This window comes from Protopterus annectens, chromosome 9.part0 (genome assembly GCF_019279795.1).
Source record: "Protopterus annectens isolate FY-2018-M chromosome 9.part0, PAN1.0, whole genome shotgun sequence".
Lineage (NCBI taxonomy): Eukaryota > Metazoa > Chordata > Ceratodontiformes > Protopteridae > Protopterus > Protopterus annectens.
Window position 1 is genome coordinate 925,936,479 of NC_056743.1, and position 23,015 is coordinate 925,959,493.

The 23,015-nt window shown below is 35.8% G+C and overlaps 1 protein-coding gene across 1 annotated transcript in view; it reads left to right on the forward strand.

Annotated features, from left to right (window-relative positions):
* INPP1 (inositol polyphosphate-1-phosphatase) overlaps positions 1-23,015 on the forward strand; it is a 298,246-nt gene that overhangs the window by 273,317 nt on the left and 1,914 nt on the right. The window lies entirely within an intron of this gene.

The window sequence follows — 23,015 nt, forward strand, 5'->3', positions numbered from 1 at the left end:
GCACGTGCAGTTACTGTATTACAAACACCTTTCATATTTGTTGTGTGGAGCACTAGGGGTTGTCTGCAGTAATTTGCTAATTTTTTTTGATAAATTTAACGTTGTGCAATTACAGTTTTGGTAAAATGCAGTTTCTGTGCATTAAATATGTTGTTTTTAGTTTCGGTGAAATGAACTTTCGTCTTAATGCAGTAGATCCATATATATATATATATATATATATATATATATATATATATATATATATATATGCACACAAAGGAACAGTTAAGTAAATATGTTTTATATACTTTCAGCTGAAGTGCCTACATGAGATATTTATAAAGATTAGGAATTAGAATATATTTTAGTAAGGTATATGCATTTATATGTTTTTATTAGGAAACTGATGGGACACCACCATTGGGTGGTTTTCTGATGATATAATTATTGGAATGTTTTTAAATGAAGTTGCTTTTTGGTTTCAATATGTCTGATGAAGTGACATTGAAGGCACAAAAGTGCTAACTTATTTTCATACTAAAGCATTTTACTATGAATGATTGCTGTGTTTGCGACCTCTATTGTGATATTTAATATTTTATATTTTTAGATGTATTAATGCTTTTTATTATATATTCTGTATATTTTTTATATTTTGTATTTACTTTCTATATCATGTTTGTTATAAAACATAATATGTCTGCTATACACAGAGCTGTGCTTAATTGAGTGATTGATTAATTAGTTCTTTTTTATGATAGGTTGACTTTATCCTGTTGATGGGAGTTTTTCTTATAAATTGAGTTTTTGGAGTCTATGTTTTTTATAGGTCTGGTGAAGCTGTTTTGTGAAAGTGCTTACCTCTGTCTCTTACATTAAACTTTAGTTTTATATGAGGATACAGCTCTTGCTTTACTCCGTTGCTTTGTTTTATAGTGTTTGTGTTTCAACATGTATTAACAATGGAGTATTAATCTCTATCTGAGGCTTTTTTGGGATATTTATAATTTTCCTTTTTCACTCTCCAGTAAGGACTAAAACTCAATTTCCTCTATTTTCATTTCATACCCCACCATGTGCAAAAATTGCCTGTTTCCATTTTAAATTATATATTTTTTTATTTTGGATTGCATAAACTAATCCTTGTTGTATAGCCATGTAGTAACTTTTAAGATCTGGCACTCCAAGCCTCTCCCCCCACCCCACCTGGCCAATTGGAAAGATCATTTTTTTTGCAATTTAATCTTGGTTTCTTGCCTTTCCAGAATAAGTTCTGAATTTCTTTATTGATTTGATCCCACATCCCATTTTCTAAGAGATAAATAAAGGCCTTATCAGTGTATAGTATTAGAGGAATCATGGACATCTTGTTCACCTTTATTTGACTATAGCTATCAATAGATATGATTTCTTATTTAATTATGTTGTCATTTATTTATTTTTGTTTGGTGTCTTGCCACATCTTTAGCAGCTTGATTAATTTCCTTTATTATTTTCATGACCCCATACAAATGGTTTCTCCTGTACTAAATTATTAGAAGGTATATAGTTTAAAGTCATTTCCTTCATTACATGCTCATTTATTTTATATCCTGCTGTTCAAATGTTGTTTGAAGGATTAACTATATATAAAATATACTTGAGTTGTGGCTTCAAATGGTCTATTATGATTAGTGTACTGCTCTGGTAAGCAAACTAAATGGCTAAATGTCATCCACAAATAACACATTTTTTTCCATGGTTCTGTACTTGTTGTGCACTTGCATAGGAGAATCCCTAAACTTGTCAGCAAAAGGATCCAAGTACATAGTAAACAATAGCAGGAAAAGCGGGCAGCACTGCATAATTCCCCAAGTCAGTAAAACTCTAACAGAAAGCTAGTCCAGTAAGCTTCAGCTGAGTTATACATTCTCACAATTAGCACAGTCCATTGTGGATTTTCAACTTATTAAGCATTTGTACCAGGAGCCCACAATGTACCCTACTGAATGCCTTGTCAGTGTCTAATCCCACTAACATTAATGGACATTGCTGCATTTCAGCCACCTTCTGTATTGTCAAATATTTGTCGACCAACCGTATATCCACGCCATTCTAAATTAATGACTCTAGGAAGAACTTAAGCTGGTCTTGTCACTAAATTCATCATAAAAACCTTATACTCATGATTTAAGAAAAGTATAGGCCTGTAAGCTCTTATGTCTGATGAATTTTTGCCCTCTTTATGTATAACTGCTGCCAATGCCTTTCTGTATGAGTGTGGTACTGTAATGCCCTGTAATATTCCATTAAACAAATTATACCATAAGTCTATTATTTTGGTGCCCCCCCTAGCTTCCATACCTCAATTGGGATTCCATCTGTTCCTGACTTCTTGCTGTTGTTTGATGCACTGCTTACCTTATGTCATCCTTTTACATTTTTCAACTAGCCTGTTTGCTTCCTGTGTTGTTACTTGTATTAAGTTACTCTGTGATTAAAAAAAAAATAAATAAATAGAAAAAGTTCTCTTTCCCTTTTCCTTTCCATTTCCTGAAGCCTGTTCTCGCCTCTATACAGATCTTGATAATATGACTACAGTATTCCTAAAATAATTTTGGATCTTTTTTAGTTTATGTTTTGTGGATCTCTTAATATAGATGTACATCTTTCCACCCACTGCTGCCTTAGTCTCTGAGTTTAGTTTTTTTAATTATTCTTGAAATAGCGTTGTTTTCAGTGCTACCTTCTTCAGCTCAGCTAGATCATTCAATCATTCTTTAATGCACTCTGTAGTTCAACTAATTAGCAAATGGACATGTTCTGTATCCATTTATAATCTATTTTGCAGTTCTTTTATAGTTTCCAAGCCTTCTGTATATATTTTATTGCAAGCAACCCATATTCCCGTTCTTTGCCTCTGGCTTCCATCTGAAGTTTGGTATTCATTCCAGCCATATATCTGCAATCTGTTCCTCACTACTATCAAAGTTTGTTAATAATCCCACAATCTCATTTTGAAGCCAGTCCTTAATTGTGTGTGTGTGTGTGTGTGTGTGTGTGTGTGTGTGTGTGTGTTTAATTGGGAGATCTAAAAGGAAACACTAATATATCATGTCCCTTATGTCATTCCTGCTCTTGAGCATTATTAATGACTAGTACATGGTCTGATATTGTAATTGGATGGGTTTTACGCTTACTACCCTATCTTATATGCTCCACAAAGATATAGATCCTAATGTTGCACAATGTCCATACCTCTGAGAGTAGTAAGTAAAATTCCTTTGATTATTGTTAACCAATCAAGTGTCAAGCCAAAAGTCATGAAATACTTCTGGAGATATCTGGCTTCCACTGCTATGCTATGAATCCTCAGACTTTCTTGGGATATTCCTGACCTCCAGGTTCATTTTCCAAACTCCATCTACTACCAAGATCCCTTTTTGGAAAGCAACTGCCTCTCTTAGAATTGTTTTATTATCTGTCATCTTTGTCTTTGGTGGTAATTGTGTTTCACTAGCATGACCATTTTATTCCTCCTGTATCACTTTATAATAACAAATCTGTCTTGACCATCTGTTTTCTGTTTTTCTAACCTCATGTTTATTCCTCTTATAATTAATATTACTATACCCCTGGGGGACTTCCAAGATGGTTGCACAATCTTCAACAGTTTAACTTCAGCATTTTATTCTTAACTTTAACTTCAGCTCTCTCATTGTGAAAAAAGAAACTGAGTAAAAAGAAATGCCATTGAAACTCTTTTGGGGTACAGTTCAGTTATTGGCTACTATGTGCACTGCCTGGAAGCCAGCAAAGAAGAAATTTGGTAAGCCTGCAAGAAAATCAACCAGAAAAGGTACAGAGAAAACACTCTCTAGGAAAGACTCTACAGATGATCAGCAAAAAGCAGTTCAAGCTTCAGCTTTGGTTCATGATATGGCTTCTAGTAATTTAGAGGAAAAAATAAATAAAATATACTCATGGGTGATTAAAATAATAAAAATGAATATGTCAGCTCATATAACAAAAGGCTGGAAAATACAAGAAGCTTTAATTAGCTATTCATATCAGCTGATAAAACTGCATAACTTAGAAGCTGAAATTAATAGAAGCTGGCTGAGTATGAGGCTTCTCAAGAAGGGCTAGAAGACAGAGCACACAGAGAAAACCTGAGGTTTTCTTCTATACCTGAGAAACTGGAAGGAACAGACTGCATTAATTTTATGAAAGTATAAATTAGCAACTGCTAATTAGCAACTGGTGTTCCACAGCAGGATTTGTTAACTCAAAGGGCACATTGAGTGTATGCTGCAAGCCTGGCCATGAGAAAGAAGCCAAGAAATACAGCAGTTAAGATGCAGTCATACCAGGAGACAGGGTTGATCCTGACAAAACTGTGGCAGAAGTGCAAAGTATTAAAAACTGGAGACAGGAGAGTATTTGTAAACAAATCATTATTCACTGTACACCAAGCAGAAGAGAAGCAAATTTATCCCAGCAATCAGGGAATATCGAGAGACAGGTGTGAGATTCAAGCTATTGTAACCAAATATTTTTAGAGTTTTTTCTCCTGTAGGACCAAAGACATTTTTTGTACAGAACAGGTTAAGCAGGAAATAAAAATGTTTATCCAACCAAAAGTGAGAGAGCAATCAAAAAGGGATTCTACTTTTCATTCTTCTAACAGCAAAGTTCGTAGAGAGACTTTGCTACTGAAGCCTTTTCCAGTGTTCCACAGGAAATGCTTGAGAGGCAGAAAAAAACAGGGGGGAGATGATTATCAGAATCTGGAGTGCCTTGGGCTTGAACAAGAGTCTGCTGCTGGAAAATGGAGATGAAGAGGAAGACCAGCAACATGGAAATTAATGAATAAATGGATGCATGTAAAGCATTAGTCACATTTGTGAAATATGGTTTTGCAATAAAAAGTGGGAAAAGGACTGGGATTTTGTTGACTTTGTTAAACTTGTGGAACTTGTGGTTGGACTGTAAAGCATATACCATACATTATACTATTAATGTTTAGAAGGACACTAAAAGTGGGAAATAGTAACTGTGAGTAAAAAAATGTTCTTGTTATTATTTGTATAAAACATTTTGTGATATAAAGTGCATGTTATATATAGTATAGCCGCACTTGTGCAGTGTGTGGTCATAAGTATTTTAAATGTAGAGTTTTTTCAGTTACTGTTGTATGTGTTAATTATATTAAAATAAACATGTACTTTTTAGTTGTAAGATATATAGACTTTATAGTATAACAAAAGGCTGGACAAAAGCAAGTTTAATGCTAATATGCTGTACAGTGGGAGTCAAGAAGTATGCAGCTGAAGGCAGCTTTACATTCTGTTCTGATTGAAATTTAAAAAGTTTCATTGCTAAGTACTTTTCCATTGAGACAAGCTGTCTGCAGGTACTATCAATTAATCTTGAGAGTTCTGAACATTTTTTTTTTGCTGAGGGAAATGCAAAAATTAAACGTAAGTGGCAATCATTTCAGTGAAAAATAAAGTTTGAAATTATGGGAAGTAAATAAGAGATAGCAGCATCCCTAAAAGCCTTAATACTATAATGCATTTAATAGAACAGTGTACAGTTATTTAGTTTTATTTACACGTTTTCTTAGGGTTAAAATGTTAATGTTTTCTGAAAGCATACAGGTTGTTTTTCACGTCTGTATGGGAATAGAGATCAGAAAATGTCATACAGCAATCAGTATAAGTGGGAACACAGGCTGTAGTATGTGCTTTAGCATGGGCAAACAAATTTAGGTTAGGTAATACATTTGGGTGCAGCTGTTAATTTGGGGGCATTTCTTCTAATCTGGAGGGTTGAACTTCATGCTTGAAGATATGCATTCTTATGTCTATTTGTTAATTGGGGATGGGGGTGTTTTGAAAATGCTTTTAGTTGTTTGTTTTATGGTTTTTATTAAAAACAAAAAGTGTTGAAAATGTGACATAGGTTCAAATGGAGACAAGAGGAAACAATTGTTTAAGAGCAGCCTTCCAAACATTAGACTATGCATGTAACACAAAAGTTGGAAGTAAACATTCATTCAAAAAAAACTCTCATGTGTAATAGGTGGTAACAACAGCTTTTCATCATAATGGGTATGCTGTCCATATTATCATGAAACATAAATGGTTTTACAGGTATTGACAAAAAGGAATGAGTATTGAATTACATCAAGAAACACAGAGTGCAAATAGCAACACTGCAGAAGGCACATTTGGTAAGAAATGAGCATGTGGATTTGACAAATAAAGGATTTCAGGATGGGCTTTCAGCAGAATATCTGGGACAAAGGAAAAAAGGATCAATCATTAATAACTGCTAGAGGGGCTCCAATTGTGGTAGAAGAGGAACAAATACACTAATAGTAGACTTGTGGTAGTAAGAGGCTACTGGCAAGGGAAGATGATTACACTGCTTTGTATTCCATCAAAAACTACTATTATGGAGCTTATGTAAATTTTGGGAGAAATATTCAGCATTCAGCAGGGAATATTACTTAATCGTGGTAACTGAAACTTGATTTACAATAGTGAGGATGTGTCAGGTGGACCTAGAAGGGAACATATAACAAAAGAGTGTCAATTTCTGAAGAAACTTATGAAAATATTTGGTGTGGAAAACGTGAATTTAGTAGTAGGAATTCAGACAGAGTTTACGTATTATTCCCTAAGGTACAATAACTGGGCTAGACTATATAGAAATTATATTTCACAGGAACATTTACATTTATTTAAAAGTTTCTACACACAACCAATAACTTTTCCAGATCATGCACCAATAAAACCTAATATAAAAATGCAAGGCAATGAAGTAAAAATGAGACACTGGTGCTTTCCTATCTACCTTTTAAAAAGAGAGGAATTTAAGGAATAGGTAGAGTTAGTTATTTGAGAGTTATTAGGAAGGACAGAAAATGCTTCAGAAATTATAGCTAGTGAGTGGGGTAATGTGAAAATGGAGTTTAAAAACAGAAAGGAAAAAAAGAGAACAAGATATGGTTAATACGTAGTATGAATTACTTAGAGGGGATAACAAAGGTTAAAGTGGTGCAGCATAAGGGGAATCTCACGGAACAAGAAGAGACACAAGTGCAAAGTACTGAGAAAATAAGAGAGTATCTGGATAACATGCACCAGTTTAGAAAGATTAAGCAACAATTTTTGATAATAACTCCAGAGCACAAAAACTTTTAGCACGACTTAGGCAGCAGAAAGTAGAAAGGGTTGTTACCAAACTTAGGGAGCCTGTAACAAGAAAAATTATCAGAGATCCTGCAGAGGTTTTAGAAATATTTTGGAAAGTTTATGAAAATTTGTATAAAGCAGAAAAATTTGGAAATCAGGAAAGAAGACAAATGGAAATATTTATAGAAGATTTAGTTATGCCAAAGATAGAGGTAGATGAGATTCAACAACTAATAGTTAAGACAGGAGGGGATGAAATAAACATGATGATATCTAATCAATTTTCAGGAAAGTCTCCAGGGACAAATGGTGTTCCTATGAAAGTTAGGAGGGAAGAAAATAATAAAGATCTGGAAGATTTTGTTTAACAGTATTTTAAAAGGAGTGGAAGAACCAATATCTTGAAGAATGTTGTGGTGACTGTTTTACCTAAGAATGGTAAAGACGCATCAGATGTGGCTTCATACTGACCCATTTCAATTTTAAACTGTGATTATAAAGTGCTTGTCTATACCAGCTAAACAAATGGCAATGGTGTTGCCAAAACTGATAAATATGGATCATTGTGGTTTTGTGGGGGGAGGCAAACATTTAACAACATTAATAGAACAAAGATGATCCAGATGGAAGCAGAATGTAAGAAAATGTTGCTGTTGGTTGGTCTTGATGCAGAGAAAGCGTTCAACAGAGTTGGCTGGGTTTTATGAGAAGATCAATAAAAGCATCTGCATTCCCTATGAAGTATCAGAGGCAAGAATTAAAGTGGTGATAAGTTGTGCTTGAACAGAAGAACCAGGCAGAAGTGTCCTCCTTCCCCTTTCTTATTTGCTTTATATTTAGAGAAATTGGCAAAGAAAATAAGGGACTCAAAAATGCATTTGGTACAGTAATCAAGAAAAGTTGGCTTTATTTGCATATGATATTATTTATTGCTGGATAAGTCCAGAAAAGGACATTTCAGTGTTGTGGAACATTTTGAGACAGTTTCAAGTCTTTTGGGGATATACAATTAATGAAGGTAAAACAAAGGCTATAGCCATAAGTTATGTACCCACATACAGATTAGTTCAGCAGTACTCATATTTATAGGGCAGGATAAGATGAAGTATTTAGGAGTATGGATTAAAAAGGCTTCTAGTATGGTACTAAGGATAAATGGGAAGAGACAAACCAGAAGATAACACAAAACCTGAGAAACTAGAAGCTCTTGTTTACAAATATGCGTAGTAAGATACAAGCAGTGAAAATGTTTTTAGTCTTTTTAATTTTCTATATGGGTCAGGCATATTTTTTATAAAACAGAGGAGAATTGTGAACAATAAAGAGATGAAGAAATTTATCTGAGAGAGGAAGAGAGCAATAATTAAGTGGGATAAGTTGATCTTTCCCATAGAACAAGGTGGTTTAGGATTACCTGATTTGAAGGGATATTTTAGATCCACACAGTTAAGGCTCATATACATAACATAAGTAGAAGGTTATAATTCAAAATGGAAAGGGATGATAATGCAGGAGGGGAGTTCAAGAAATAAAAAGACAGTGGGATATGGGGTACAAATACTTAAAGAGAATAATAACAACCATTCAGAATACTATATTCATAAAGTTGCAGAAAGTTTTCTAAGAACTAAGCCAGCATGGGGATGGAGAATGGAGACTGGAGATGGGAGATTTTGCCAGAAGGGATGACTGCAAGTAGGGGTACTTCAAAATAGGCAAGAGGGGTCTGGAATTTACTAAAGAAAACTGTCAAAGGGACCAAAGTATTGGGAGCAAATAACTAGGGCAGGAAAGGTAATAGAGTAGGATGAGGCCAAGAAGATGTTTGTATGGCAGACCAGGTACCACCTTCCCTACCAGGGATTGATATCAGAGTATAGCAAAGAGAAAGGAATAGGGGAATCTTAAGTGAGACCTGTTCTTTTGGGGGGTAGTCAAATCTAGAACAGAAGCTGCTTTTAAAAAGGGATAATTACTAAGGCATATACAATATTGCATTATGACTATAAGAATCAATCAGAGAGGCTAAAAAACATTGGGAAGAGAGACTGGAAAATCAATTTACAAGGGAATAATGGGAGAACATATGTATGATTTTCAAGTATGTAACAAAGTCCGGAAGGTTTAAGACCTTTGCTTGGAGGTTTTTGCATAGGTATTTTTTTATACCCCAAGCAGACTTAAAATAATTTTTCCTCAAGTAGGTAGCAAATGTTGGAGGTGTGATGGGAGAAGAAAGAGGTAACTAGGAACATGCATTTTCAAAGTGTTAATGAGTTGGCAAATTTTAAAAATTCTTACAGTGTAGTCTGTCAGAAATATTGGGTTTGCAAATGGCTGTAACTAAAGATATATTTTTTTGAGATGGGACACAGGATCTGAATTGCCTAGACATTGAAAGGTATTATATTGTTTAATTCTCTTGCCTGCCAAAAAAGTGATTACTCGAAAATGGAAATCAAGGTCTACTCCAACTGTATTTGAAGTATTTTAAAAAGTTAAAAGAACTGGAAGAGAAATCTTTATAAAAGTGAAGGAGCAAACTGCATAGAAGTAAATGGAAATTTTGGGAACACTTTATGCACACTAATGTCCAGAAGGTGGAGGAGTGAGGTTTAGGGGAAGGCAGGATTTCAGCAATTTATGTAATGTTGGGCTGATAATAATTACGAAGGACGAAAATATGTATAATGTAAAATGGATGCAGGTGGAAAAAATGTTAATATCATTTGCTTTCTTTTCTGTTAATTTGTGTTTACCTATGTCTTGTGTGACAACTTAGTAAAGGTGTTTTAAACATGAATTATAAAACAGTGTAAGAAACTTCTCTGTGTGAAAGTTTTTCAGTTCTTGTATGTCTAGTTAATCACTATATATTAAAAAGGAGAAAAAAATAAGAAAATGGTAGTAGAAGTAGTGAACATAAAAACGTCCTAAATCAAAAAATAAAAACTTATTTTGAAATATTATTTTACAGAATTATTAAATTTAGTAGGTGTTCAGAAGTAATCCAAGCAGGGTAGACAGTCTATTTCCAGTCAAAAATGCTTTAAGCACACAGACTAAACCACCCCTGCTCCTAGCCTCAGATCTTTATGCACTGTAGACCTCCCATCCAGTTTATTTAATAAACGGTTTGCATTCTTTTTAAATGATGCGAGTTTTCTTGTGAAAGCACAGACTGCACTTTAGCTTTGAATATACAGGTTAACATTATCTGTTTTTTGTGGTGCCCTAGAAAGCCAGTAATATTCCATTAGCTTATACAGAATTGGTGGATGCTTTTGTTCTGCTAAACTTTTGCTTAGGATAGCTTTGCAATCATTTGAAGTGGCTGATCCTCTGCTTTTGCATCATGGTACTCTTGCTGCCTTACTCATCACCCCCTTATCAAACTCAAATTAACAGTTAGTACACTGAACTATATCCAAATCACATTTATGTGTTTCTTCTACACACATCAGTTTTACTGGAGTATTTACTTTATTTTGATAACACGCATCTTCTATTGGCTGTACTTGCATTTCAGTCTACACTGACCATGTCTGCCTTCCCTCCCAAAAAAAGTCAATAATGTTTCTGTAAGCACCTAACTGGCATCTACATTGCCCTATAAGATTATCATTTATTTTCTTTGTTTCTGCTATAAGTTATAAATCTGCCTCCCAACTTCTCCTGTTAATCTCCATTTGATCTCCTTTTTCTAACCTGAAAGGGCTACAAGTTATTTTAATGAGACCATGTTATCTTTCATGTGCTTTCAGTGGTCTTCATTCTATAGGTTGTAACCTTTTTCTGTGCTGGAACATGACCAAGAGGTTTCTAATATGGTTCAACCAGCATTTTATTCTTATTTTAAATCTCTTCAGCTACCAAACTAAATCTATTAGTTCATCTCCTGTTTATAATACTCTGCAAAATTCTTTCCCACTCTCAGCGTTAATGTCAAGTTTTCTAAAGCAACTCTCTCTTATCTTTGCTTCTATCCTTTCTATCCAGTCAGATTTATTCATTCTCTCACTCTCCCCATCTTCCTCCTGTTCTCAACACAACGTTTCAGCACCCCTGTTCAGGTTTGCATCATACTTCAATTACTTTAGTTAGTATCAGGTATCCAATTTTGCCATAATCAAGCAGTTTTTCCCCCAAAATATCAAAATTTGTTGTGCATATTGCTACTTGTTTAAGGAGGGAGTCATGCTCTAACTCTAGCTTATAATGCACAAACCTTGCATGTGGTCCCTAAATTCGATGAACTTCCTGCACCACCTTTCTCAAAGGCAACTTTGCTTTTTGTTCTCAAGAAAAACATGGAATCCATACATAAATGTGTTGGACCATAAGTTTTATCCATGTAACAACCCACTTATGAGTTTTTTTTTAAGTTTTTATTAGTCCATATAAGAGTAACACAGCTGTGATAATCCATTTGTGGTCAAGATTCACTCAATCCTTCTCTTCTTCTACAATAGGAGACAGAGTCTGCGATTAACCCTCTTGCAAGGATTCACATACTTTTTGGGAGAAAGATTCACTCAGTCCTTCTCTTATTCCACAGTAGGAGACAGAGTCTGTAATTAACCCTCTTGCAAGAAGTTACATACTTTTTTGGAGAAATCTTACATCTCCCTTTGTCAAGCATCTTCCTTTGGAAAATGGGAAAGGATTTTTCACTGGTGGTCTGTTCAAAGTCATCCCCCAGTCTATCAGATGCACATGTTCGGGAAACCAAAGTTTTGTCTGACTGCAAGATCTTCTCCTGGTAGCTCCCTTGGGGAAGAAAACCACCAAGACAGCTGGATACAAACATTTGATTTTAACAGACCATTCTTTGCACATTTTGATAACTGGAAAAAAAATTATTACATTGTATATGATTGGCCACTGAAAACAAAGATCCTATTCTGGCCATTTGTAAGACTGGACTCCAATTACCATAACTTCATTAACATCAGTTCCTTTTGCTGATATGACTAGAGTTTAATTACTACCAGCCTCAGCATCAGTATATTAACTGCTAGAATATATAATCTGTGCTGTCTTTCAATGTTCAGTTTACTCAATGGTAGTCCTGACCATTTAATTATCAAACTTTGCATGTCTTCTTTACACTTTCCATCATCTGATCCTTCATGTATGGTTGCAATGCAGAAATTGTCCTTTCTAGAATAATCTTCCAGTTTTTTTAACCTCATTTCATTTTAATCTCTTCTTGGAGGGTTTCTTGCACAGTACACCTTTCTCTGATCCTCAGAAAATCCTTTCTAGGGACATTATCTCATATGAGTATTGATTTTAATATCTTTGAGTCCTTTGTTATTAGTTTTAATGTAGACTGTTAAGGTGTTACTGATTTTAAACTGCTTCTTTATACATTTGGTTAATTTTCTCCTCCATGAAGTTGAGAGTCTGTCTTCCCAGACAATCTGGTTGCTTCATTTCTGCTCTTCTTCTCATATTTTTTACCTCATTTATTATTTATTTATTTATTTATTTTCCACTTCCTGGAACGCATAAGACTGATCTTGCAAAGCAATTGCAGTTAATGTGCCTTCTTTGTTATTTATTTTTTATTTATTTTTTTTCCTCCTAGAGAAGAGGAGGGTTATTTAAATGTTCTATTTATTTTGCCATCTTAACAGATTTGTAAGCCTGCTTTAGTTTTAGTAATGTTCCACAAAACATGGCTTTAGTTTCATAGTAGTTAATTTAAAGTTTATCTTTCACATGTATATTGACCTATTAGATCTAGATTATATTAAATCAACTGGGTGTAACAGAGTGTTTACACTTAAAAGATTATTAAAGTTAATGGAATTAATAAATGACATGATGAAAAAAAGCTCATTGGCAGAATCCATGTCAAATCAAGAGCAAAGAAGTTTAAGAGGGTTAGATTGATAAGCAAGAAGTCAGTAGCTACAGTTGCTGAAGTAACTGAAGAGAAAGTTTAGGGTATTCTGTCACGAAAAAAAAAAAAATGATTTAATGAGCTTGGACAGGAGGACGAGGTAGTAGAAATCAGAATTAAAAAGTTTTTGAAAGTCAACAAACAGTACACATGCCTAGGTCAGCAATACGTTGTGAGCTATTAGTGAGAGATAGAGAAAGACAGATGGTGGGAGAGAGCAAAATGGAGAGAAAGTTGAAGCAGGACAGTATTCGTGCTGTGTGAGGTTTTGACTACCATGCTGGTGAGAGTAGTCAGTGAATTGACGTTGTTTATCTTGCTAGGAGGGATTTGCAGAAGAGACCGGTCGAAAACTAGTATTGCCAGACTTCTTCCTTTAGGTAAGGGGGGATGGTCAAAGCTTTCTTTCAAAGATCTGTTTTGGTGCTAGAGGAAACAAGTAGGTTAATGATATGTCTGAGAGAATTTTTTTACTGCTTTACAGGGATTAGAGGGGTTTTTTTATGAAGTATGTAAGATGTCTGCCTGCTCCAAGTGCAGCATAAACAAGATGCTTGCTAATCATCTGTTGGACTAGATATCTAATGAAAGTAGGAGTAGGCCATTCATGAATGCAAGGTGGACATGTTAAGTTGTTCTTGGAAACTTTACACAAAAGAAGCAAAGAAGGTGGAAAATAAACTGTATTAAAGTGAAATATTACAGTCTGAGCCCTGAACATTTGGCGAGATAGGGTGCTTTGGGGGTTTCTGTCTACGGCCTTAGGTGGCCGCCTAGGGCGCCGGTCTAGCAGGTGCACTTTTCTAGTATTTATTTGATGTAGGTAGACCGGGATGGGGACACCAGGTAGTGTGGTGGGGGGCGCCGTGGAGTCCTTTTGGTTAGGGCATCAGTTGACCTAAGGCCACTGCTGCTAAAAGGAATGTACTTCTTTTAAGAACAGTCAATGTTTTTTCATTGATGAGGATTGTCTTTCCTTGATGAATGAAGCTTTGCTGTTTTTTGTTTCTTACAGTTACTTTCCTTAGTTTATACAGGAAAATAGTTAAATTTCCTGTTTCTTCATATTTGTTTCAGCTTTTATAGAACCTTTTTAGTTCCCTGGGAAGCCATGAAAGCAGCCTACCCGACTCTTTTATATTGGAAAGATGCTTATGTAACAGGGAGCTGAGAAGAAAATAAAGAGAGCAGTTAATATCAGCTGTACTGTTAAAATATGCCAAGCCATTCAGTCGAACTATGTGATGCAGCTAATCACTCTCAAGAGTTACATCAACACCTTTACAAGGATTCGTGCTGGGCCTTACATCGCATCATTTTAGTAAAACAATATTACAACAATTTCAGATCTTCAGACTGTGCTTTGTAGACACTTTACATTGTATTCTTCACTTGTTTGCACTGACAGAGTTTTCTGTGACTTAAAGGAAAACTCCACCTTCTCTTACACTTCAACTCAAGCCTTAGGTTGATTTTCTCTCAACAATAAGGTTCCAATCTTGCGTAGGTTTACAAACCTGCTTGTACTTATAAAACTTTCATTTTCTTGCCTTGGAATCAAAGGAAGGGAAAGCCTGCCAACTTTTTTTCAAGCCTCTCACATACTTTGCAGATTAATTTGTCTCCGCCTGCGTGACATACCCCAAACACACAGAATTAAGTTGTTTACCCTGTCAAGTACTACAGGCAATTAGTCCTGCTGATGTCAGTTCGTCAGCTGCTATAACAAAAAGACTGATAGGTGGGAACCTGTTTTCCATTGTCTTTATTGCAGATTGAAAGAGAACTTACACTGATACACTGCTGCTTCCAGTGTAGCAGTTAGATCAGTCAAGGGTTCAAAGGCAGTTGTCACCTCTTCTGACAAATTTACATAAGCAGCAGAAATGCTGAGCTTTAAATGTTGGTTGTTTATACTACTTTATATAGTAAAATGTCTTAAATGTAGTATCAAAGATATACGTGACATCAACAGAAAAGTCAGAAAATGTCTTTTCTTCTATTTTTTATAAAGTATCAACACCCCACTCCACCCCCAGGACTGCTGTGCAAGAAGTGCGATAGGTGGCAACCCTATCAACTAGGTGCACCGATAATGTTTATAGGAAAGTCTTTTATGTTTTCTTGTGGCATCCTTCCATCTAGTGCACAAATACATTGGAAGAGACATCTTCAACTGAGTTTTGAGTCCGTTCTTAAACAGGTAGAGTACATGAGCATTTTGTAGTCTTCAAAGAAAATGTAAACACTGATGGCAGCTGTGATATACAACTGAATTTACTTTAGCATGCATGTGTTATGTGCCTTTTCATTATAGGTTCATAGGAAGTTACTAGGCTAACAGTCTTACAGCCCTTACAAGCCCAAGCAAACTTATCCCGATTTACCCCAGTTGTTGGTGGCTAAGTGTGTGACGTTTGCTGAGATAAGGGTCTATGTTAGTTAATACTGTTTTCCTGTGTCCAGGAGGGACATGGGCACCTCCCCAGGAGTGAATTTGCAGTCACCTGTCCATTGATCTAGGTTGCATTTAAAGAGGGTCAGGGAGGGGCTCTGTTTCACATTAACTGGAAGATTATTCCAGAAAAGTGGCAGTCTCTGGGAGATGCGTCAATCTCTCTGGCATGACACTTTCATGTCAGAGGCTAGATTAAGAACCCTGGACCGAGTGACCCTCCTGCCATTTGATTTACAAATGTGTAGCTTTTCCTTCAGGGCTGGGTCAGAGGCTGCTCTGTAAGCCAGGCACAGGTCACCCCTTATCAACCTGTAGGAGACAGAATACAGTGACTGGGCTTTCAGTCTTTCTGTGTAAGACTTGTTTTGTGTACCCTGTAATTTCTTGGTCAGAAACCTCTGTGGTCTCTCCAGTTGTTCCTGGGTGTCTGATGAGGTACGTGCAAAAAGGGGCACTGTACTCAATTACTGGTCTGATGAGGGCCAAGTATAATGGAATTATAACATCCTTAGATCTAGATGTGATCTAGATGCGATGCTCTTACTTATAAGATGTGCCACTTAGAAGGATTTACTTACTACTGTGGATACATGGTGGTCAAAGTTCAGATTGCTATCAACCTGAGTACCCAGATCACGTACCACTGGGTCTACACTTAGGAGGTGCTGTCTATAATGGAATTAGCAGGAATGTCAGCTTTACCAAAGGGAATAATAATGCATTTTTTTGCATTTAGCTTTAAACCATGGCTTTGGCTCCAGTCATCTGCCTGCATTAACCCTGTCTGCAATATATTAACATCATTGGGGACTCGATGATTCCTCCCAATTTGCAACCATTAATGAACTTGGTTAGCCACAGGCCGTCCAAGTTTGCCTGGAGTTCTGAGAAATAAATTCTTAACAGTAAGGGGTCAAGCACAGAACCCTGTGGTATGCCACTGGTGACTGGTCTTTTGCTAGAGGTGAAGCCACCCACTTTGACAATATGTGTCCTGTTGGTGAGCCAGTTGGCTACCCATCTGGTAATGTATTGGTTAATTCCCAATTGGGAGAGTTTCTCTATAATACCTGAGTAGAAGATTGTGTCAAATGCCTTGGCTAGGTCAAGATAGGTGGTATACCTTTAACAGACCTGAAACTGGGTTGGGGCTAGAGTTTGGAGATTACCTATGCTCATGTTAATAAAGTCCATAATGATTCTTCCCATGGCCTTGTAGATGTGGCTAGTCAAGCTTATGGGCTGTAATTCCTAGGATCGGTTGATGGTCCCCCCTTTGTGCAGAGGAATTACTGTTGCTGTCTTCTATTCCACCGGAACAGAGTCAGTTCTCAGGCTGTGGTTAAACAGGGATCCAAGTGGGTCTGTTATGTTATATTTTAATTTGTTTAAAGGGCAACTTGGGATGTTGTCTAGTCCCATTGATGCTGTGTTTTTGACCATGGAGAGCACCGAGATGACCTGCTCTCTTGAGATAATAGTCTGAGGAATAGTATCGGATATACTTTGGGACTGACAGGGAGGGTGACATTCGCTCCAAATTTGTCAGCTAGCAGATTGGTTATTACCTCTGTTTGAGTATGAATGGTGACATCCATAACCACTTCAGCACATAGCTGGGTATTCTCTTTTAGATTTCAGATGTGGTTAAAGAATTTCTTGTAATTATCCTTAGCTAGGCAGGCTAGTTTTACTTCATAATTAGCTTTGGAGGAATTGAAAAGATCTCTAATTTTGTTTGTTTAAGCTAAAGAGGGATTTCTTCACTTGCTGAGCCAGTTCCCTCTTGTTCTTGGACTTTAGTTTCTTTCTCTTGTTGTATATCTTGTTTATACTGGGGTCCACCAGGGTGGCTTGTTTTTTTGGCAAGTCTTGGTTTTAATCTGTTCAGGTACAGCTGATTCTATACAACTGCTTAAGTGGTTATACAGGACATTGGTGTACACCTCTGCATAGGAGTCCTTGTTGTAGGTGATCGAGGGGGGTCTTTGAAATTTTTTATACCATAACTTAGTAGGAGGTACTTTGTCCTTGAAAAATTTGTAAGCGTTTTATTGCTTGATGGGGTGTCTTGTCTTAAAATTACATAGAACATGGCTGATTTATGGTCTGATCTTTACCAGGGAGGACATCACACCAGGAAGTGAAATGCTCTCCCATGTTAATGAGTGCAATATCACTAGCATTTGAGCTTCTTGTGGGTGTGCTGACTAGCTGTTCCACAGCATTTGCATTGACAAAGTCCAAGAACCTCTGAGCCAGCATGCTTGTGGTTGTATATGTTTACTAGTTGATGATAGGATAATTAAAATAACCCATGAGTAAGGTGCTGGGCTGTATAGCAAGTGACTCCAGTAAGTCCAGGTATGCAATATGCTTTTCCCTCTTTCATGGTGGGGGACCTATAGCTAGCTATGATGTGGTAGGGGGCTTTTCCTATAGTTAACTGGACGTGGAGTAGCTCTAGAGAGTCATACTGTTTGACCAGTCTATAGGTGTATTTATCTTTAATGAAGATGGATACACCTCCTCCTTTGGTTCTTTCATGTTCAGCTTGTGGTCTGAATGTATGAAAGGCATTGTAGCCCTGCATGCCAGGGGTGCTTTTCGTGCCTTTGAATCATGTCTTGGTGACTGCACAGAAATCAGCATCTTCCAAAGTGACGAGTGCTTCCAGGGAGTGGTTTGTTGTTTAAAAAAAATATAAGGAAAACGAATCAGACATACATTAAATACATACATACATATATATATATATATATATATATATATATATATATATAGATATATATATATATATATATAGATATATATGTGTGTATGTGTGTGTGCGTATATATATATATATATATATATATATATATATATATATAAAGTACATGAGTGTAGCACACATCTTACATATACACATATATAAATAGTGACACTTCACCTGCCAATTTGCAGTTAGATAATTTTTCAATGTAAAAAAATCATTTAAAGTATCCATATTGTACAGTGCAACCACCAAAACTGTCTTTCTATTAATTTGGTGTAAAAGATTCACTTTAATGTATGTGTATTGCACAGTGCAGTTAATTAATTGTTTTAAATTTTAAAATATATTTCTTGTAAAGTTATAAATGCTTTTGCTTTAGTAGATGTTTTGCATATTTTGCATATATATATTGCATATTGCATGCATCCGAAACATGCCTATTAATATATCTCTGTTTATACATCTCTGATTGAATTCATTGAATTCTGCTTTAATGTATATTTTCTGTATATATTTCTGTGATCAAACAAACTATATTCCTGCTTTTATGTATATATTCTGTATATGTTACTGTATTTACTATCTGTAACACTATTTCTACTTCTGCACCAATCAGTGTTTATATTTTTTCTGTATCTATGTTCTTATTGGAGCTTTTCTCCCTGGGCCTCCGCTGAAAATGGGCTCTTTTAGGCCCAGTGAACTTTCCCAGTAAACAAATACAACAAATAAATAAATAATAAATATTTTCATAATAACTTTGTATATGTAACCATGAGTTTTTCTCCATGGGTATCCATTGAAAAGGGGTTTTATTTCCCAGCTGAAGCTTCATGGTAAAAAAAAAAATTAAATAAGTAAATAAACGGGGCGGGGGGGGGTGATGGGGTGAAGCGCCAGGCTCACATGAATTAAATAGGCCCGCTGTTTCTGTTTTCACTTTAGACTGAAATCCTGTGCTATTGAAACATTAAATGGGTTACTTACAATTTTCAGTTCCATATCCACTAGACACACAATCCAGAACTGAGAACTGCTGAGGCAGAGTATGGCTGAACTACCAGGCAAAGAGAGAATGAAACACTGACACAAGGAAACCAAACACTCCATTTATCATTAATCAGTTTATTAACCTTAGGCCCTTGATTGTGACATTCATGCATTACATAGGTAAATATGGTAAGCAGTGCTATGTAAGGAAAACAACTGACTTATGAATTGAATGGGAAGACTAAAAGAACACAAAGAGAAGACAAGCTGTGGCTGATGTGTATGAAAGTCAGGAGTCAAGGTGACGCAGTAGTTCTTGTGCAGCACTGGGAAAAACAATGTGAGAAAATGGGCTTGATGAAGTACACTGCAATTCTTCTTAAAATATTATTGCATTAACAACACCTCATGCTTCCTAAAATTTTGTAGTTGGTAGAGAAAATTGATGATGAGCAGACATTCTTGAATTTGTGCTGTGCCTTTTTCACCATTGTCCAAGGGAAAATGTAGACATATGTGTAACCTATTGTGAATGGAGCATCTTCATTTGACAGCCATATGTGCTTGTCTCCTTGGCATTTCTTGTGTTCATATTGGTCACAAAACAGTTGTGTATTAGTCTGACAGTTGTGGAGTGTGCCTGGTGGGAGACACATTAGTGGATGGTCAGAAGACTGCCTCCCGTTAGTAGCAGCAGTAAGCATTCCAAAATTAGCTATGCACATTATTTCACAAGAGATGATTATTAGATAGACAGTAAACCTGGGGAACTATGGAAAGGGCAAAACATACACAGATGACAGATATAAAAAGGTACGTCAGCAAGAGAATATCATTGATAAAGTAATTTCATATAGTCATCTGCGGGGAAGTGTGCTGAAACTGGAATGGAATGGAGCAGGAAAAGACACTGCAGAAAGTAAATGTTTTGTACATTAAACATATCACCACTGCAGTTATGATTTGTAAAAAAAAAAAAATTACACAAAAGATTAACATGCAGTGAAAAGCTATTGATTTGGGTAGGGAAACAGGTTCATACAAAGCTGCTAAGCATGCAGGCCATGAGACTATTAGGGAGTCTAGCCAAAATTCCCAATTGCAACAAAGCACTGCCTGCTTAAGCGACTTGCTCAAGGTCACATAGTAGGAAAAGGAAGATGGAAAGATTCAAACCATGTACTCTTAGCATAGGAATCAAAACTTTAGTCCTCTGTACCTACTGACAGACATATCACAAGTTCAGTTAGAGGAACGGGAATGGAGTGCTGCATGTCTCAATTCGTTGATGGTTGTAACCATCAGGAGTGCAGTTTTCTACAAAAGTTCTACAGAGTAATGGCCAAGACTTACACAGCCCAGAGCATAAGCAGTAGTTGTGTCATTGTCAAGGAATTAGTTTTGCTAAAGAGTGATTGCGTTGTACATTAAATAAGTTAATGAGCAGAATAACATTAAAAGAGAAAAACATGATGCCAGAAGAAGACATTTGTGCTGCAAAAAAAAAAGTCATCCAAAGGTTAGGAATAGAAAGTCAGTAATGTTTGGCTGTAGAAAAATAACATACCACTGGGGGGATATAATTATTTTCCACTCCTTTAATTGTAACATGTCATTATCAGTGAGTCAGGTTTTTAGAAGTGTGATTTTCCTGTACTTTAACAATCACAATATGTGCAGAATAACAAGAAAAGATATCTGTGCCTCAGAAAAAAAATTAGAGGCGTACAATAAGAGTAACTTAAAAACCTTGGATTTTATCTCAACAATTATTAATAGCTCACCTAAGAATGCTTCATACATATCTGTTATTTACAAATTTTTCAGAAATGAGTTTAGCAAAACAGATGTTTCTTTTTGGAATTATTCAAGTAAAGTTAATAGACAAGTATTCTCAGAAAAAGATACAACACTTTGTTTACAGTTGAGTCAGTGAAGGAATCCACATCTTCCCTGTTCTGGCATGTATACACGTGTCAATTTTTACATAGATGTTTTTTCACTCCACACAGACTTGCAGTAATGTACAAGAAAGATGACATGAAATGCTGGAGATGTGGACACCCTGATGCTGACTGGATACATACGGTTGTTAATTGCAAAATAATTTCCCCATTTTGTTTAGACTTTAAATATCTTTGTAAACATCTATGGAATGACAACTGTACAATTTCTGACTCCCTCATCCTTTTTGATGTTCCTGTTCCTGAAGTCATTCCTAAACACCAAACATTTTTACTATGGTCTATCCTCTCTATAGCAAGGAAAATTGTTACTAAAAATTGGAAATCCCAATCTACTCCTGTCTTTAAAGTTGAGTTTATTCATCTTTTGAAATACATTTGTAAGAATGAGATTGCTACAATAAAAGTAAGGACGAACAACACAACCCATCATTTAGTTGCTTGGACAAAATTGTCTAATCTGTTAGAGAAATATTAAGTGTTCTCCTATGTATATTGCTTTTTTTAGTTATGGACATTGCATACAGTTTTTTTTTTTATTGTTACTACACTGTTAAGTTATTGTGTTATAAAATGAATAAAAACATTTTGGAAAAAAAAAATAGAAAAAGTAGTTATCTTTTCTTGTAGACTTACTTAGTAAGGGGAAAAAAGACCATGATGTTGGTTAAAAAAACAAATGAAAATAAAACATTTTCTACTATAGTCAGGTAAAATAAACATAAAAACCTTTCTCCACTGCAGAATTATTCTCAAATCTCTTCCTTTCCAGTAGCTGCAGTCATGCATGAAATTGCACAGATCTCAAAGTGCACTGACAGTTTTGACATCTCAGAAATAGTGTTGGGGAAAGGACTGTCAATTCATCTTGGACTACAAAAGATAGTTTGAACAAATGTGATCATTCCAGGTAAAAGAGAAGCAGTCCTGTTACAGATGGTATATACGATAACTGACTGACACTAATCCCATCAAATGTCAGTGGGATAGAAATACACCGTTTCCTAATGTCTAGCATGACTTATATAGAGCAGACTTGAAGTGGATGATGGGAAAGAGAAAGTGTTGAAGAAAAACAAGATCACATTGATATGTTTAAGCCCCACTGGCAGCCATTTGTGAAAAAAAAAACATTAAAATTCTATAAGAAGCACTCAGGATGATTTTGAGGTGTTGAAATAGCTCAGAAAAAGACAGAGCGAAAAAGTACATTTTTCTAGTTCTAAGGTAGAGTTTTCCTTTATGGTCAAGCATTTGGTATTCATTCCCAAACTCACTTTGCCAGTTTCTCACCCTTGCTTCGTTCAACATTCAGCAAAGTGAATGCAGAATGTATTACATGGCAATGTAAACTTTTGCAGCTGTTTTGTAACCCCCCCCCCCCCACAGGACTGCATTTCCTGGAGCATATGAATCACAAGTAGTACTAAGCAGTATTTTGTAAAATGTTTTGTCAAGTTATCTTTTTACTGCTGATTGTACATTATTGTGTTATATTTTATGTATGCTCACCATGCTTTCTGTAATTAGTTTGTGAAAAATAAAGGACTCCTCATGGCCCATTTCTTTTACTTGTTAAATAAATAAATAAATAATATAATATAGAAATATAAATAGAATTAAAGAAATTAAGGATAATGAGAAAGAATCCCCATGGGTAGAACTCAGGTGAAATCAAGAGCAAAGAAGTTTAAGACACCAGACTGTGAAACTAGACATTAATAACTGCAGTTGCTGAAGTAACTGGAAGAAACTTTCCAGGTATTCT